Source organism: Maylandia zebra, linkage group LG13, assembly GCF_041146795.1.
Source record: "Maylandia zebra isolate NMK-2024a linkage group LG13, Mzebra_GT3a, whole genome shotgun sequence".
NCBI lineage: Eukaryota > Metazoa > Chordata > Actinopteri > Cichliformes > Cichlidae > Maylandia > Maylandia zebra.
This window is the reverse complement of record NC_135179.1, coordinates 34,972,512-34,991,094: the sequence shown is the minus strand read 5'-3', so window position 1 is coordinate 34,991,094 and position 18,583 is coordinate 34,972,512.

Here is an 18,583-nt window from a genome sequence, read left to right as displayed (position 1 = left end):
TCCGGAACTCTGAACATTCCGGAACCATGGTGCATTCCGGAATTCCGAACATTCCGGAACCTTGGTGCATTCCGGAACTCTGAACATTCCGGAATTCCGAACATTCCGGAACCTTGGTGCATTCCGGAACCTTGGTGCATTCCGGAACTCTGAACATTCCGGAATTCCGAACATTCCGGAACCTTGGTGCATTCCGGAACTCTGAACATTCCGGAACCATGGTGCATTCCGGAACTCTGAACGTTCCGGAACCTTGGTACATTCCGGAATTCCGAATATTCCGGAACCTTGGTGCATTCCGGAACCTTGGTGCATTCCAGAATTCTGAATATTCCGGAACCTTGGTACATTCCGGAATTCCGAACATTCCGGAACCTTGGTGCATTCCGGAACTCTGAACATTCCGGAATTCCGAACATTCTGGAATTCCGAACATTCCGGAACCTTTGTGCATTCCGGAACTCTGAACATTCCGGAACCTTGGTGCATTCCGGAACCTTGGTGCATTCCAGAATTCTGAACATTCCGGAACCTTGGTGCATTCCGGAACTCTGAACATTCCGGAATTCCGAACATTCCGGAACCTTGGTGCATTCCGGAACTCTGAACATTCCGGAATTCCGAACATTCTGGAATTCCGAACATTCCGGAACCTTGGTGCATTCCGGAACTCTGAACATTCCGGAACCTTGGTGCATTCCGGAACTCTGAACATTCCGGATTTCCGAACATTCCGGAACCTTGGTGCATTCCGGAATTCCGAACATTCCGGAACCTTGGTGCATTCCGGAACTCTGAACATTCCGGAACTCTGAACATTCCGGAATTCCGAACATTCCGGAACCTTGGTGCATTCCGGAACTCTGAACATTCCGGAATTCCGAACATTCCGGAACCTTGGTGCATTCCGGAACTCTGAACATTCCGGAACCTTGGTGCATTCCGGAACTCTGAACATTCCGGAACCTTGGTGCATTCCGGAATTCTGAACATTCCGGAACCTTGGTGCATTCCGGAACTCTGAACATTCCGGAACCTTGGTGCATTCCGGAATTCTGAACATTCCGGAACCTTGGTGCATTCCGGAATTCCGAACATTCCGGAACCTTGGTGCATTCCGGAATTCCGAACATTCCGGAACCTTGGTGCATTCCGGAGTTCCGAACATTCCGGAACCTTGGTGCATTCCGGAACTCTGAACATTCCGGAACCTTGGTGCATTCCGGAACTCTGAACATTCCGGAATTCCGAACATTCCGGAACCTTGGTGCATTCCGGAATTCTGAACATTCCGGAACCTTGGTGCATTCCAGAACTCTGAACATTCCGGAACCTTGGTGCATTCCGGAACTCTGAACATTCCGGAACTCTGAACATTCCGGAACCTTGGTGCATTCCGGAACTCTGAACATTCCGGAACCTTGGTGCATTCCGGAATTCTGAACATTCCGGAACCTTGGTGCATTCCGGAACTCTGAACATTCCGGAACCTTTGCGCATTCCGGAACCTTGGTGCATTCCGGAACTCTGAGCATTCCGGAACCTTGGTGCATTCCGGAACTCTGAGCATTCCGGAACCTTGGTGCATTCCGGAACTCTGAACATTCCGGATTTCCGAACATTCCGGAACCTTGGTGCATTCCGGAATTCCGAACATTCCGGAACCTTGGTGCATTCCGGAACTCTGAACATTCCGGAACTCTGAACATTCCGGAATTCCGAACATTCCGGAACCTTGGTGCATTCCGGAATTCCGAACATTCCGGAACCTTGGTGCATTCCGGAACTCTGAACATTCCGGAACTCTGAACATTCCGGAATTCCGAACATTCCGGAACCTTGGTGCATTCCGGAATTCCGAACATTCCGGAACCTTGGTGCATTCCGGAACTCTGAACATTCCGGAACCTTTCCGCATTCCGGAACCTTGGTGCATTCCGGAACTCTGAACATTCCGGAATTCCGAACATTCCGGAACCTTGGTGCATTCCGGAGTTCCGAACATTCCGGAACCTTGGTGCATTCCGGAACTCTGAACATTCCGGAATTCCGAACATTCCGGAACCTTGGTGCATTCCGGAACTCTGAACATTCCGGAACCTTGGTGCATTCCGGAACTCTGAACATTCCGGAATTCCGAACATTCCGGAACCTTGGTGCATTCCGGAGTTCCGAACATTCCGGAACCTTGGTGCATTCCGGAACTCTGAACATTCCGGAACCTTGCTGCATTCCGGAACTCTGAACATTCCGGAACTCTGAACATTCCGGAATTCCGAACATTCCGGAACCTTGGTGCATTCCGGAACTCTGAACATTCCGGAATTCCGAACATTCTGGAATTCCGAACATTCCGGAACCATGGTGCATTCCGGAACTCTGAACATTCCGGAATTCCGAACATTCCGGAACCTTGGTGCATTCCGGAACCTTGGTGCATTCCGGAACTCTGAACATTCCGGAATTCCGAACATTCCGGAACCTTGGTGCATTCCGGAACCTTGGTGCATTCCGGAACTCTGAACATTCCGGAATTCCGAACATTCCGGAACCTTGGTGCATTCCGGAACTCTGTACATTCCGGAACCTTGGTGCATTCCGGAACTCTGAACATTCCGGAACTCTGAACATTCCGGAATTCCGAACATTCCGGAACCTTGGTGCATTCCGGAACCTTGGTGCATTCCAGAATTCTGAACATTCCGGAACCTTGGTACATTCCGGAACCTTGGTGCATTCCGGAACTCTGAACATTCCGGAATTCCGAACATTCCGGAACCTTGGTGCATTCCGGAACCTTGGTGCATTCCAGAATTCTGAACATTCCGGAACCTTGGTGCATTCCGGAACTCTGAACATTCCGGAATTCCGAACATTCCGGAATTCCGAACATTCCGGAACCTTGGTGCATTCCGGAACCTTGGTGCATTCCGGAACTCTGAACATTCCGGAATTCCGAACATTCCGGAACCTTGGTGCATTCCGGAACCTTGGTGCATTCCGGAACTCTGAACATTCCGGAATTCCGAACATTCCGGAACCTTGGTGCATTCCGGAACTCTGAACATTCCGGAACCATGGTGCATTCCGGAATTCCGAACATTCCGGAACCTTGGTGCATTCCGGAACTCTGAACATTCCGGAATTCCGAACATTCCGGAACCTTGGTGCATTCCGGAACCTTGGTGCATTCCGGAACTCTGAACATTCCGGAACTCTGAACATTCCGGAACCTTGGTGCATTCCGGAACTCTGAACATTCCGGAATTCCGAACATTCCGGAACCTTGGTGCATTCCGGAGTTCCGAACATTCCGGAACCTTGGTGCATTCCGGAACTCTGAACATTCCGGAACCTTGGTTCATTCCGGAACTCTGAACATTCCGGAATTCCGAACATTCCGGAACCTTGGTGCATTCCGGAACTCTGAACATTCCGGAACCTTGGTGCATTCCGGAATTCTGAACATTCCGGAACCTTGCTGCATTCCGGAACTCTGAACATTCCGGAACTCTGAACATTCCGGAACCTTGGTGCATTCCGGAATTCCGAACATTCCGGAACCTTGGTGCATTCCGGAACTCTGAACATTCCGGAATTCCGAACATTCCGGAACCTTGGTGCATTCCGGAACCTTGGTGTATTCCGGAACTCTGAACATTCCGGAACTCTGAACATTCCGGAACCTTGGTGCATTCCGGAACTCTGAACATTCCGGAATTCCGAACATTCCGGAACCTTGGTGCATTCCGGAACTCTGAACATTCCGGAACCTTGGTGCATTCCGGAACTCTGAACATTCCGGAATTCCGAACATTCCGGAACCTTGGTGCATTCCGGAACCTTGGTGTATTCCGGAACTCTGAACATTCCGGAACTCTGAACATTCCGGAACCTTGGTGCATTCCGGAACTCTGAACATTCCGGAATTCCGAACATTCCGGAACCTTGGTGCATTCCGGAACTCTGAACATTCCGGAATTCCGAACATTCCGGAACCTTGGTGCATTCCGGAACCTTGGTGCATTCCGGAACTCTGAACATTCCGGAACCATGGTGCATTCCGGAATTCCGAACATTCCGGAACCTTGGTGCATTCCGGAACTCTGAACATTCCGGAATTCCGAACATTCTGGAATTCCGAACATTCCGGAACCTTGGTGCATTCCGGAACTCTGAACATTCCGGAATTCCGAACATTCCGGAACCTTGGTGCATTCCGGAACCTTGGTGCATTCCGGAACTCTGAACATTCCGGAATTCCGAACATTCCGGAACCTTGGTGCATTCCGGAACCTTGGTGCATTCCGGAACTCTGAACATTCCGGAATTCCAAACATTCCGGAACCTTGGTGCATTCCGGAACTCTGAACATTCCGGAACCATGGTGCATTCCGGAATTCCGAACATTCCGGAACCTTGGTGCATTCCGGAACTCTGAACATTCCGGAATTCCGAACATTCCGGAACCTTGGTGCATTCCGGAACCTTGGTGCATTCCGGAACTCTGAACATTCCGGAATTCCGAACATTCCGGAACCTTGGTGCATTCCGGAACTCTGTACATTCCGGAACCTTGGTGCATTCCGGAACTCTGAACATTCCGGAACTCTGAACATTCCGGAATTCCGAACATTCCGGAACCTTGGTGCATTCCAGAATTCTGAACATTCCGGAACCTTGGTACATTCCGGAACCTTGGTGCATTCCGGAACTCTGAACATTCCGGAACTCTGAACATTCCGGAATTCCGAACATTCCGGAACCTTGGTGCATTCCAGAATTCTGAACATTCCGGAACCTTGGTGCATTCCGGAACCTTGGTGCATTCCAGAATTCTGAACATTCCGGAACCTTGGTGCATTCCGGAACTCTGAACATTCCGGAATTCCGAACATTCCGGAATTCCGAACATTCCGGAACCTTGGTGCATTCCGGAACCTTGGTGCATTCCGGAACTCTGAACATTCCGGAATTCCGAACATTCCGGAACCTTGGTGCATTCCGGAACCTTGGTGCATTCCGGAACTCTGAACATTCCGGAATTCCGAACATTCCGGAACCTTGGTGCATTCCGGAACTCTGAACATTCCGGAACCATGGTGCATTCCGGAATTCCGAACATTCCGGAACCTTGGTGCATTCCGGAACTCTGAACATTCCGGAACCTTGCTGCATTCCGGAACTCTGAACATTCCGGAACTCTGAACATTCCGGAATTCCGAACATTCCGGAACCTTGGTGCATTCCGGAACCTTGGTGCATTCCAGAATTCTGAACATTCCGGAACCTTGGTGCATTCCGGAACTCTGAACATTCCGGAATTCCGAACATTCCGGAACCTTGGTGCATTCCGGAACTCTGAACATTCCGGAACCATGGTGCATTCCGGAATTCCGAATATTCCGGAACCTTGGTGCATTCCGGAACCTTGGTGCATTCCAGAATTCTGAATATTCCGGAACCTTGGTACATTCCGGAATTCCGAACATTCCGGAACCTTGGTGCATTCCGGAACTCTGAACATTCCGGAATTCCGAACATTCTGGAATTCCGAACATTCCGGAACCTTGGTGCATTCCGGAACCTTGGTGCATTCCAGAATTCTGAACATTTCGGAACCTTGGTACATTCCGGAATTCCGAACATTCCGGAACCTTGGTGCATTCCGGAACTCTGAACATTCCGGAATTCCGAACATTCTGGAATTCCGAACATTCCGGAACCTTTGTGCATTCCGGAACTCTGAACATTCCGGAACCTTGGTGCATTCCGGAACCTTGGTGCATTCCAGAATTCTGAACATTCCGGAACCTTGGTACATTCCGGAATTCCGAACATTCCGGAACCTTGGTGCATTCCGGAACTCTGAACATTCCGGAATTCCGAACATTCTGGAATTCCGAACATTCCGGAACCTTGGTGCATTCCGGAACTCTGAACATTCCGGAACCTTGGTGCATTCCGGAACTCTGAACATTCCGGATTTCCGAACATTCCGGAACCTTGGTGCATTCCGGAATTCCGAACATTCCGGAACCTTGGTGCATTCCGGAACTCTGAACATTCCGGAACTCTGAACATTCCGGAATTCCGAACATTCCGGAACCTTGGTGCATTCCGGAACTCTGAACATTCCGGAATTCCGAACATTCCGGAACCTTGGTGCATTCCGGAGTTCCGAACATTCCGGAACCTTGGTGCATTCCGGAACTCTGAACATTCCGGAATTCCGAACATTCCGGAACCTTGGTGCATTCCGGAACTCTGAACATTCCGGAACCTTGGTGCATTCCGGAACTCTGAACATTCCGGAACCTTGGTGCATTCCGGAATTCTGAACATTCCGGAACCTTGGTGCATTCCGGAACTCTGAACATTCCGGAACCTTGGTGCATTCCGGAACTCTGAACATTCCGGAACCTTGGTGCATTCCGGAACTCTGAACATTCCGGAACTCTGAACATTCCGGAATTCCGAACATTCCGGAACCTTGGTGCATTCCGGAACTCTGAACATTCCGGAATTCCGAACATTCCGGAACCTTGGTGCATTCCGGAGTTCCGAACATTCCGGAACCTTGGTGCATTCCGGAACTCTGAACATTCCGGAATTCCGAACATTCCGGAACCTTGCTGCATTCCGGAACTCTGAACATTCCGGAACCTTGGTGCATTCCGGAACTCTGAACATTCCGGAACTCTGAACATTCCGGAATTCCGAACATTCCGGAACCTTGGTGGATTCCGGAATTCCGAACATTCCGGAACCTTGGTGCATTCCGGAACTCTGAACATTCCGGAATTCCGAACATTCCGGAATTCCGAACATTCCGGAACCTTGGTGCATTCCCGAACTTTGAACATTCCGGAATTCCGAACATTCCGGAACCTTGGTGCATTCCGGAATTCCGAACATTCCGGAACCTTGGTGCATTCCGGAACTCTGAACATTCCGGAACTCTGAACATTCCGGAATTCCGAACATTCTGGAATTCCGAACATTCCGGAACCTTGGTGCATTCCGGAACCTTGGTGCATTCCAGAATTCTGAACATTCCGGAACCTTGGTACATTCCGGAATTCCGAACATTCCGGAACCTTGGTGCATTCCGGAACTCTGAACATTCCGGAATTCCGAACATTCTGGAATTCCGAACATTCCGGAACCTTTGTGCATTCCGGAACTCTGAACATTCCGGAACCTTGGTGCATTCCGGAACCTTGGTGCATTCCAGAATTCTGAACATTCCGGAACCTTGGTACATTCCGGAATTCCGAACATTCCGGAACCTTGGTGCATTCCGGAACTCTGAACATTCCGGAATTCCGAACATTCTGGAGTTCCGAACATTCCGGAACCTTGGTGCATTCCGGAACTCTGAACATTCCGGAATTCCGAACATTCCGGAACCTTGCTGCATTCCGGAACTCTGAACATTCCGGAACCTTGGTGCATTCCGGAACTCTGAACATTCCGGAACTCTGAACATTCCGGAATTCCGAACATTCCGGAACCTTGGTGCATTCCGGAACTTTGAACATTCCGGAATTCCGAACATTCCGGAACCTTGGTGCATTCCGGAATTCCGAACATTCCGGAACCTTGGTGCATTCCGGAACTCTGAACATTCCGGAACTCTGAACATTCCGGAATTCCGAACATTCTGGAATTCCGAACATTCCGGAACCTTGGTGCATTCCGGAACCTTGGTGCATTCCAGAATTCTGAACATTCCGGAACCTTGGTACATTCCGGAATTCCGAACATTCCGGAACCTTGGTGCATTCCGGAACTCTGAACATTCCGGAATTCCGAACATTCTGGAATTCCGAACATTCCGGAACCTTTGTGCATTCCGGAACTCTGAACATTCCGGAACCTTGGTGCATTCCGGAACCTTGGTGCATTCCAGAATTCTGAACATTCCGGAACCTTGGTACATTCCGGAATTCCGAACATTCCGGAACCTTGGTGCATTCCGGAACTCTGAACATTCCGGAATTCCGAACATTCTGGAATTCCGAACATTCCGGAACCTTGGTGCATTCCGGAACTCTGAACATTCCGGAACCTTGGTGCATTCCGGAACTCTGAACATTCCGGATTTCCGAACATTCCGGAACCTTGGTGCATTCCGGAATTCCGAACATTCCGGAACCTTGGTGCATTCCGGAACTCTGAACATTCCGGAACCTTGGTGCATTCCGGAACTCTGAACATTCCGGAACCTTGGTGCATTCCGGAACTCTGAACATTCCGGAATTCCGAACATTCCGGAACCTTGGTGCATTCCGGAACTCTGAACATTCCGGAACCATGGTGCATTCCGGAACCTTGGTGTATTCCGGAACTCTGAACATTCCGGAATTCCGAACATTCCGGAACCTTGGTGCATTCCGGAGTTCCGAACATTCCGGAACCTTGGTGCATTCCGGAATTCCGAACATTCCGGAACCTTGGTGCATTCCGGAACTCTGAACATTCCGGAACTCTGAACATTCCGGAATTCCGAACATTCCGGAACCTTGGTGCATTCCGGAACTCTGAACATTCCGGAACCTTGCTGCATTCCGGAACTCTGAACATTCCGGAACTCTGAACATTCCGGAACCTTGGTGCATTCCGGAACTCTGAACATTCCGGAATTCCGAACATTCCGGAACCTTGGTGCATTCCGGAATTCCAAACATTCCGGAACCTTGGTGCATTCCGGAACTCTGAACATTCCGGAATTCCGAACATTCCGGAACCTTGGTGCATTCCGGAGTTCCGAACATTCCGGAACCTTGGTGCATTCCGGAACTCTGAACATTCCGGAACCTTGCTGCATTCCGGAACTCTGAACATTCCGGAACTCTGAACATTCCGGAACCTTGGTGCATTCCGGAACTCTGAACATTCCGGAACTCTGAACATTCCGGAACCTTGGTGCATTCCGGAACTCTGAACATTCCGGAATTCCGAACATTCCGGAACCTTGGTGCATTCCGGAGTTCCGAACATTCCGGAACCTTGGTGCATTCCGGAACTCTGAACATTCCGGAACCTTGGTTCATTCCGGAACTCTGAACATTCCGGAATTCCGAACATTCCGGAACCTTGGTGCATTCCGGAACTCTGAACATTCCGGAACCTTGGTGCATTCCGGAACTCTGAACATTCCGGAATTCCGAACATTCCGGAACCTTGGTGCATTCCGGAACCTTGGTGTATTCCGGAACTCTGAACATTCCGGAACTCTGAACATTCCGGAACCTTGGTGCATTCCGGAACTCTGAACATTCCGGAATTCCGAACATTCCGGAACCTTGGTGCATTCCGGAACTCTGAACATTCCGGAACCTTGGTGCATTCCGGAACTCTGAACATTCCGGAATTCCGAACATTCCGGAACCTTGGTGCATTCCGGAACTCTGAACATTCCGGAATTCCGAACATTCCGGAACCTTGGTGCATTCCGGAACCTTGGTGCATTCCGGAACTCTGAACATTCCGGAACCATGGTGCATTCCGGAATTCCGAACATTCCGGAACCTTGGTGCATTCCGGAACTCTGAACATTCCGGAATTCCGAACATTCTGGAATTCCGAACATTCCGGAACCTTGGTGCATTCCGGAACTCTGAACATTCCGGAATTCCGAACATTCCGGAACCTTGGTGCATTCCGGAACCTTGGTGCATTCCGGAACTCTGAACATTCCGGAATTCCGAACATTCCGGAACCTTGGTGCATTCCGGAACTCTGAACATTCCGGAACCATGGTGCATTCCGGAATTCCGAACATTCCGGAACCTTGGTGCATTCCGGAACTCTGAACATTCCGGAATTCCGAACATTCCGGAACCTTGGTGCATTCCGGAACCTTGGTGTATTCCGGAACTCTGAACATTCCGGAACTCTGAACATTCCGGAACCTTGGTGCATTCCGGAACTCTGAACATTCCGGAATTCCGAACATTCCGGAACCTTGGTGCATTCCGGAACTCTGAACATTCCGGAACCTTGGTGCATTCCGGAACTCTGAACATTCCGGAATTCCGAACATTCCGGAACCTTGGTGCATTCCGGAACTCTGAACATTCCGGAATTCCGAACATTCCGGAACCTTGGTGCATTCCGGAACCTTGGTGCATTCCGGAACTCTGAACATTCCGGAACCATGGTGCATTCCGGAATTCCGAACATTCCGGAACCTTGGTGCATTCCGGAACTCTGAACATTCCGGAATTCCGAACATTCCGGAACCTTGGTGCATTCCGGAACCTTGGTGCATTCCGGAACTCTGAACATTCCGGAATTCCGAACATTCCGGAACCTTGGTGCATTCCGGAACCTTGGTGCATTCCGGAACTCTGAACATTCCGGAATTCCGAACATTCCGGAACCTTGGTGCATTCCGGAACTCTGAACATTCCGGAACCATGGTGCATTCCGGAATTCCGAACATTCCGGAACCTTGGTGCATTCCGGAACTCTGAACATTCCGGAATTCCGAACATTCCGGAACCTTGGTGCATTCCGGAACCTTGGTGCATTCCGGAACTCTGAACATTCCGGAATTCCGAACATTCCGGAACCTTGGTGCATTCCGGAACTCTGAACATTCCGGAACCATGGTGCATTCCGGAACTCTGAACGTTCCGGAACCTTGGTACATTCCGGAATTCCGAATATTCCGGAACCTTGGTGCATTCCGGAACCTTGGTGCATTCCAGAATTCTGAATATTCCGGAACCTTGGTACATTCCGGAATTCCGAACATTCCGGAACCTTGGTGCATTCCGGAACTCTGAACATTCCGGAATTCCGAACATTCTGGAATTCCGAACATTCCGGAACCTTTGTGCATTCCGGAACTCTGAACATTCCGGAACCTTGGTGCATTCCGGAACCTTGGTGCATTCCAGAATTCTGAACATTCCGGAACCTTGGTGCATTCCGGAACTCTGAACATTCCGGAATTCCGAACATTCCGGAACCTTGGTGCATTCCGGAACTCTGAACATTCCGGAATTCCGAACATTCTGGAATTCCGAACATTCCGGAACCTTGGTGCATTCCGGAACTCTGAACATTCCGGAACCTTGGTGCATTCCGGAACTCTGAACATTCCGGATTTCCGAACATTCCGGAACCTTGGTGCATTCCGGAATTCCGAACATTCCGGAACCTTGGTGCATTCCGGAACTCTGAACATTCCGGAACTCTGAACATTCCGGAATTCCGAACATTCCGGAACCTTGGTGCATTCCGGAACTCTGAACATTCCGGAATTCCGAACATTCCGGAACCTTGGTGCATTCCGGAACTCTGAACATTCCGGAACCTTGGTGCATTCCGGAACTCTGAACATTCCGGAACCTTGGTGCATTCCGGAATTCTGAACATTCCGGAACCTTGGTGCATTCCGGAACTCTGAACATTCCGGAACCTTGGTGCATTCCGGAATTCTGAACATTCCGGAACCTTGGTGCATTCCGGAATTCCGAACATTCCGGAACCTTGGTGCATTCCGGAATTCCGAACATTCCGGAACCTTGGTGCATTCCGGAGTTCCGAACATTCCGGAACCTTGGTGCATTCCGGAACTCTGAACATTCCGGAACCTTGGTGCATTCCGGAACTCTGAACATTCCGGAATTCCGAACATTCCGGAACCTTGGTGCATTCCGGAATTCTGAACATTCCGGAACCTTGGTGCATTCCAGAACTCTGAACATTCCGGAACCTTGGTGCATTCCGGAACTCTGAACATTCCGGAACTCTGAACATTCCGGAACCTTGGTGCATTCCGGAACTCTGAACATTCCGGAACCTTGGTGCATTCCGGAATTCTGAACATTCCGGAACCTTGGTGCATTCCGGAACTCTGAACATTCCGGAACCTTTGCGCATTCCGGAACCTTGGTGCATTCCGGAACTCTGAGCATTCCGGAACCTTGGTGCATTCCGGAACTCTGAGCATTCCGGAACCTTGGTGCATTCCGGAACTCTGAACATTCCGGATTTCCGAACATTCCGGAACCTTGGTGCATTCCGGAATTCCGAACATTCCGGAACCTTGGTGCATTCCGGAACTCTGAACATTCCGGAACTCTGAACATTCCGGAATTCCGAACATTCCGGAACCTTGGTGCATTCCGGAATTCCGAACATTCCGGAACCTTGGTGCATTCCGGAACTCTGAACATTCCGGAACTCTGAACATTCCGGAATTCCGAACATTCCGGAACCTTGGTGCATTCCGGAATTCCGAACATTCCGGAACCTTGGTGCATTCCGGAACTCTGAACATTCCGGAACCTTTCCGCATTCCGGAACCTTGGTGCATTCCGGAACTCTGAACATTCCGGAATTCCGAACATTCCGGAACCTTGGTGCATTCCGGAGTTCCGAACATTCCGGAACCTTGGTGCATTCCGGAACTCTGAACATTCCGGAATTCCGAACATTCCGGAACCTTGGTGCATTCCGGAACTCTGAACATTCCGGAACCTTGGTGCATTCCGGAACTCTGAACATTCCGGAATTCCGAACATTCCGGAACCTTGGTGCATTCCGGAGTTCCGAACATTCCGGAACCTTGGTGCATTCCGGAACTCTGAACATTCCGGAACCTTGCTGCATTCCGGAACTCTGAACATTCCGGAACTCTGAACATTCCGGAATTCCGAACATTCCGGAACCTTGGTGCATTCCGGAACTCTGAACATTCCGGAATTCCGAACATTCTGGAATTCCGAACATTCCGGAACCATGGTGCATTCCGGAACTCTGAACATTCCGGAATTCCGAACATTCCGGAACCTTGGTGCATTCCGGAACCTTGGTGCATTCCGGAACTCTGAACATTCCGGAATTCCGAACATTCCGGAACCTTGGTGCATTCCGGAACCTTGGTGCATTCCGGAACTCTGAACATTCCGGAATTCCGAACATTCCGGAACCTTGGTGCATTCCGGAACTCTGTACATTCCGGAACCTTGGTGCATTCCGGAACTCTGAACATTCCGGAACTCTGAACATTCCGGAATTCCGAACATTCCGGAACCTTGGTGCATTCCGGAACCTTGGTGCATTCCAGAATTCTGAACATTCCGGAACCTTGGTACATTCCGGAACCTTGGTGCATTCCGGAACTCTGAACATTCCGGAATTCCGAACATTCCGGAACCTTGGTGCATTCCGGAACCTTGGTGCATTCCAGAATTCTGAACATTCCGGAACCTTGGTGCATTCCGGAACTCTGAACATTCCGGAATTCCGAACATTCCGGAATTCCGAACATTCCGGAACCTTGGTGCATTCCGGAACCTTGGTGCATTCCGGAACTCTGAACATTCCGGAATTCCGAACATTCCGGAACCTTGGTGCATTCCGGAACCTTGGTGCATTCCGGAACTCTGAACATTCCGGAATTCCGAACATTCCGGAACCTTGGTGCATTCCGGAACTCTGAACATTCCGGAACCATGGTGCATTCCGGAATTCCGAACATTCCGGAACCTTGGTGCATTCCGGAACTCTGAACATTCCGGAATTCCGAACATTCCGGAACCTTGGTGCATTCCGGAACCTTGGTGCATTCCGGAACTCTGAACATTCCGGAACTCTGAACATTCCGGAACCTTGGTGCATTCCGGAACTCTGAACATTCCGGAATTCCGAACATTCCGGAACCTTGGTGCATTCCGGAGTTCCGAACATTCCGGAACCTTGGTGCATTCCGGAACTCTGAACATTCCGGAACCTTGGTTCATTCCGGAACTCTGAACATTCCGGAATTCCGAACATTCCGGAACCTTGGTGCATTCCGGAACTCTGAACATTCCGGAACCTTGGTGCATTCCGGAATTCTGAACATTCCGGAACCTTGCTGCATTCCGGAACTCTGAACATTCCGGAACTCTGAACATTCCGGAACCTTGGTGCATTCCGGAATTCCGAACATTCCGGAACCTTGGTGCATTCCGGAACTCTGAACATTCCGGAATTCCGAACATTCCGGAACCTTGGTGCATTCCGGAACCTTGGTGTATTCCGGAACTCTGAACATTCCGGAACTCTGAACATTCCGGAACCTTGGTGCATTCCGGAACTCTGAACATTCCGGAATTCCGAACATTCCGGAACCTTGGTGCATTCCGGAACTCTGAACATTCCGGAACCTTGGTGCATTCCGGAACTCTGAACATTCCGGAATTCCGAACATTCCGGAACCTTGGTGCATTCCGGAACCTTGGTGTATTCCGGAACTCTGAACATTCCGGAACTCTGAACATTCCGGAACCTTGGTGCATTCCGGAACTCTGAACATTCCGGAATTCCGAACATTCCGGAACCTTGGTGCATTCCGGAACTCTGAACATTCCGGAATTCCGAACATTCCGGAACCTTGGTGCATTCCGGAACCTTGGTGCATTCCGGAACTCTGAACATTCCGGAACCATGGTGCATTCCGGAATTCCGAACATTCCGGAACCTTGGTGCATTCCGGAACTCTGAACATTCCGGAATTCCGAACATTCTGGAATTCCGAACATTCCGGAACCTTGGTGCATTCCGGAACTCTGAACATTCCGGAATTCCGAACATTCCGGAACCTTGGTGCATTCCGGAACCTTGGTGCATTCCGGAACTCTGAACATTCCGGAATTCCGAACATTCCGGAACCTTGGTGCATTCCGGAACCTTGGTGCATTCCGGAACTCTGAACATTCCGGAATTCCAAACATTCCGGAACCTTGGTGCATTCCGGAACTCTGAACATTCCGGAACCATGGTGCATTCCGGAATTCCGAACATTCCGGAACCTTGGTGCATTCCGGAACTCTGAACATTCCGGAATTCCGAACATTCCGGAACCTTGGTGCATTCCGGAACCTTGGTGCATTCCGGAACTCTGAACATTCCGGAATTCCGAACATTCCGGAACCTTGGTGCATTCCGGAACTCTGTACATTCCGGAACCTTGGTGCATTCCGGAACTCTGAACATTCCGGAACTCTGAACATTCCGGAATTCCGAACATTCCGGAACCTTGGTGCATTCCAGAATTCTGAACATTCCGGAACCTTGGTACATTCCGGAACCTTGGTGCATTCCGGAACTCTGAACATTCCGGAACTCTGAACATTCCGGAATTCCGAACATTCCGGAACCTTGGTGCATTCCAGAATTCTGAACATTCCGGAACCTTGGTGCATTCCGGAACCTTGGTGCATTCCAGAATTCTGAACATTCCGGAACCTTGGTGCATTCCGGAACTCTGAACATTCCGGAATTCCGAACATTCCGGAATTCCGAACATTCCGGAACCTTGGTGCATTCCGGAACCTTGGTGCATTCCGGAACTCTGAACATTCCGGAATTCCGAACATTCCGGAACCTTGGTGCATTCCGGAACCTTGGTGCATTCCGGAACTCTGAACATTCCGGAATTCCGAACATTCCGGAACCTTGGTGCATTCCGGAACTCTGAACATTCCGGAACCATGGTGCATTCCGGAATTCCGAACATTCCGGAACCTTGGTGCATTCCGGAACTCTGAACATTCCGGAACCTTGCTGCATTCCGGAACTCTGAACATTCCGGAACTCTGAACATTCCGGAATTCCGAACATTCCGGAACCTTGGTGCATTCCGGAACCTTGGTGCATTCCAGAATTCTGAACATTCCGGAACCTTGGTGCATTCCGGAACTCTGAACATTCCGGAATTCCGAACATTCCGGAACCTTGGTGCATTCCGGAACTCTGAACATTCCGGAACCATGGTGCATTCCGGAATTCCGAATATTCCGGAACCTTGGTGCATTCCGGAACCTTGGTGCATTCCAGAATTCTGAATATTCCGGAACCTTGGTACATTCCGGAATTCCGAACATTCCGGAACCTTGGTGCATTCCGGAACTCTGAACATTCCGGAATTCCGAACATTCTGGAATTCCGAACATTCCGGAACCTTGGTGCATTCCGGAACCTTGGTGCATTCCAGAATTCTGAACATTTCGGAACCTTGGTACATTCCGGAATTCCGAACATTCCGGAACCTTGGTGCATTCCGGAACTCTGAACATTCCGGAATTCCGAACATTCTGGAATTCCGAACATTCCGGAACCTTTGTGCATTCCGGAACTCTGAACATTCCGGAACCTTGGTGCATTCCGGAACCTTGGTGCATTCCAGAATTCTGAACATTCCGGAACCTTGGTACATTCCGGAATTCCGAACATTCCGGAACCTTGGTGCATTCCGGAACTCTGAACATTCCGGAATTCCGAACATTCTGGAATTCCGAACATTCCGGAACCTTGGTGCATTCCGGAACTCTGAACATTCCGGAACCTTGGTGCATTCCGGAACTCTGAACATTCCGGATTTCCGAACATTCCGGAACCTTGGTGCATTCCGGAATTCCGAACATTCCGGAACCTTGGTGCATTCCGGAACTCTGAACATTCCGGAACTCTGAACATTCCGGAATTCCGAACATTCCGGAACCTTGGTGCATTCCGGAACTCTGAACATTCCGGAATTCCGAACATTCCGGAACCTTGGTGCATTCCGGAGTTCCGAACATTCCGGAACCTTGGTGCATTCCGGAACTCTGAACATTCCGGAATTCCGAACATTCCGGAACCTTGGTGCATTCCGGAACTCTGAACATTCCGGAACCTTGGTGCATTCCGGAACTCTGAACATTCCGGAACCTTGGTGCATTCCGGAATTCTGAACATTCCGGAACCTTGGTGCATTCCGGAACTCTGAACATTCCGGAACCTTGGTGCATTCCGGAACTCTGAACATTCCGGAACCTTGGTGCATTCCGGAACTCTGAACATTCCGGAACTCTGAACATTCCGGAATTCCGAACATTCCGGAACCTTGGTGCATTCCGGAACTCTGAACATTCCGGAATTCCGAACATTCCGGAACCTTGGTGCATTCCGGAGTTCCGAACATTCCGGAACCTTGGTGCATTCCGGAACTCTGAACATTCCGGAATTCCGAACATTCCGGAACCTTGCTGCATTCCGGAACTCTGAACATTCCGGAACCTTGGTGCATTCCGGAACTCTGAACATTCCGGAACTCTGAACATTCCGGAATTCCGAACATTCCGGAACCTTGGTGGATTCCGGAATTCCGAACATTCCGGAACCTTGGTGCATTCCGGAACTCTGAACATTCCGGAATTCCGAACATTCCGGAATTCCGAACATTCCGGAACCTTGGTGCATTCCCGAACTTTGAACATTCCGGAATTCCGAACATTCCGGAACCTTGGTGCATTCCGGAATTCCGAACATTCCGGAACCTTGGTGCATTCCGGAACTCTGAACATTCCGGAACTCTGAACATTCCGGAATTCCGAACATTCTGGAATTCCGAACATTCCGGAACCTTGGTGCATTCCGGAACCTTGGTGCATTCCAGAATTCTGAACATTCCGGAACCTTGGTACATTCCGGAATTCCGAACATTCCGGAACCTTGGTGCATTCCGGAACCTTGGTGCATTCCAGAATTCTGAACATTCCGGAACCTTGGTACATTCCGGAATTCCGAACATTCCGGAACCTTGGTGCATTCCGGAACTCTGAACATTCCGGAATTCCGAACATTCTGGAATTCCGAACATTCCGGAACCTTTGTGCATTCCGGAACTCTGAACATTCCGGAACCTTGGTGCATTCCGGAACCTTGGTGCATTCCAGAATTCTGAACATTCCGGAACCTTGGTACATTCCGGAATTCCGAACATTCCGGAACCTTGGTGCATTCCGGAACTCTGAACATTCCGGAATTCCGAACATTCTGGAGTTCCGAACATTCCGGAACCTTGGTGCATTCCGGAACTCTGAACATTCCGGAATTCCGAACATTCCGGAACCTTGCTGCATTCCGGAACTCTGAACATTCCGGAACCTTGGTGCATTCCGGAACTCTGAACATTCCGGAACTCTGAACATTCCGGAATTCCGAACATTCTGGAGTTCCGAACATTCCGGAACCTTGGTGCATTCCGGAACTCTGAACATTCCGGAATTCCGAACATTCCGGAACCTTGGTGCATTCCAGAATTCTGAACATTCCGGAACCTTGCTGCATTCCGGAACTCTGAACATTCCGGAACCTTGCTGCATTCCGGAACTCTGAACATTCCGGAATTCCGAACATTCCGGAACCTTGGTGCATTCCGGAACTCTGAACATTCCGGAATTCCGAACATTCCGGAACCTTGGTGCATTCCGGAACTCTGAACATTCCGGAACCTTGGTGCATTCCGGAACTCTGAACATTCCGGAACTCTGAACATTCCGGAATTCCGAACATTCCGGAACCTTGGTGGATTCCGGAATTCCGAACATTCCGGAACCTTGGTGCATTCCGGAACTCTGAACATTCCGGAATTCCGAACATTCCGGAATTCCGAACATTCCGGAACCTTGGTGCATTCCGGAACTTTGAACATTCCGGAATTCTGAACATTCCGGAACCTTGGTACATTCCGGAATTCCGAACATTCCGGAACCTTGGTGCATTCCAGAATTCTGAACATTCCGGAACCTTG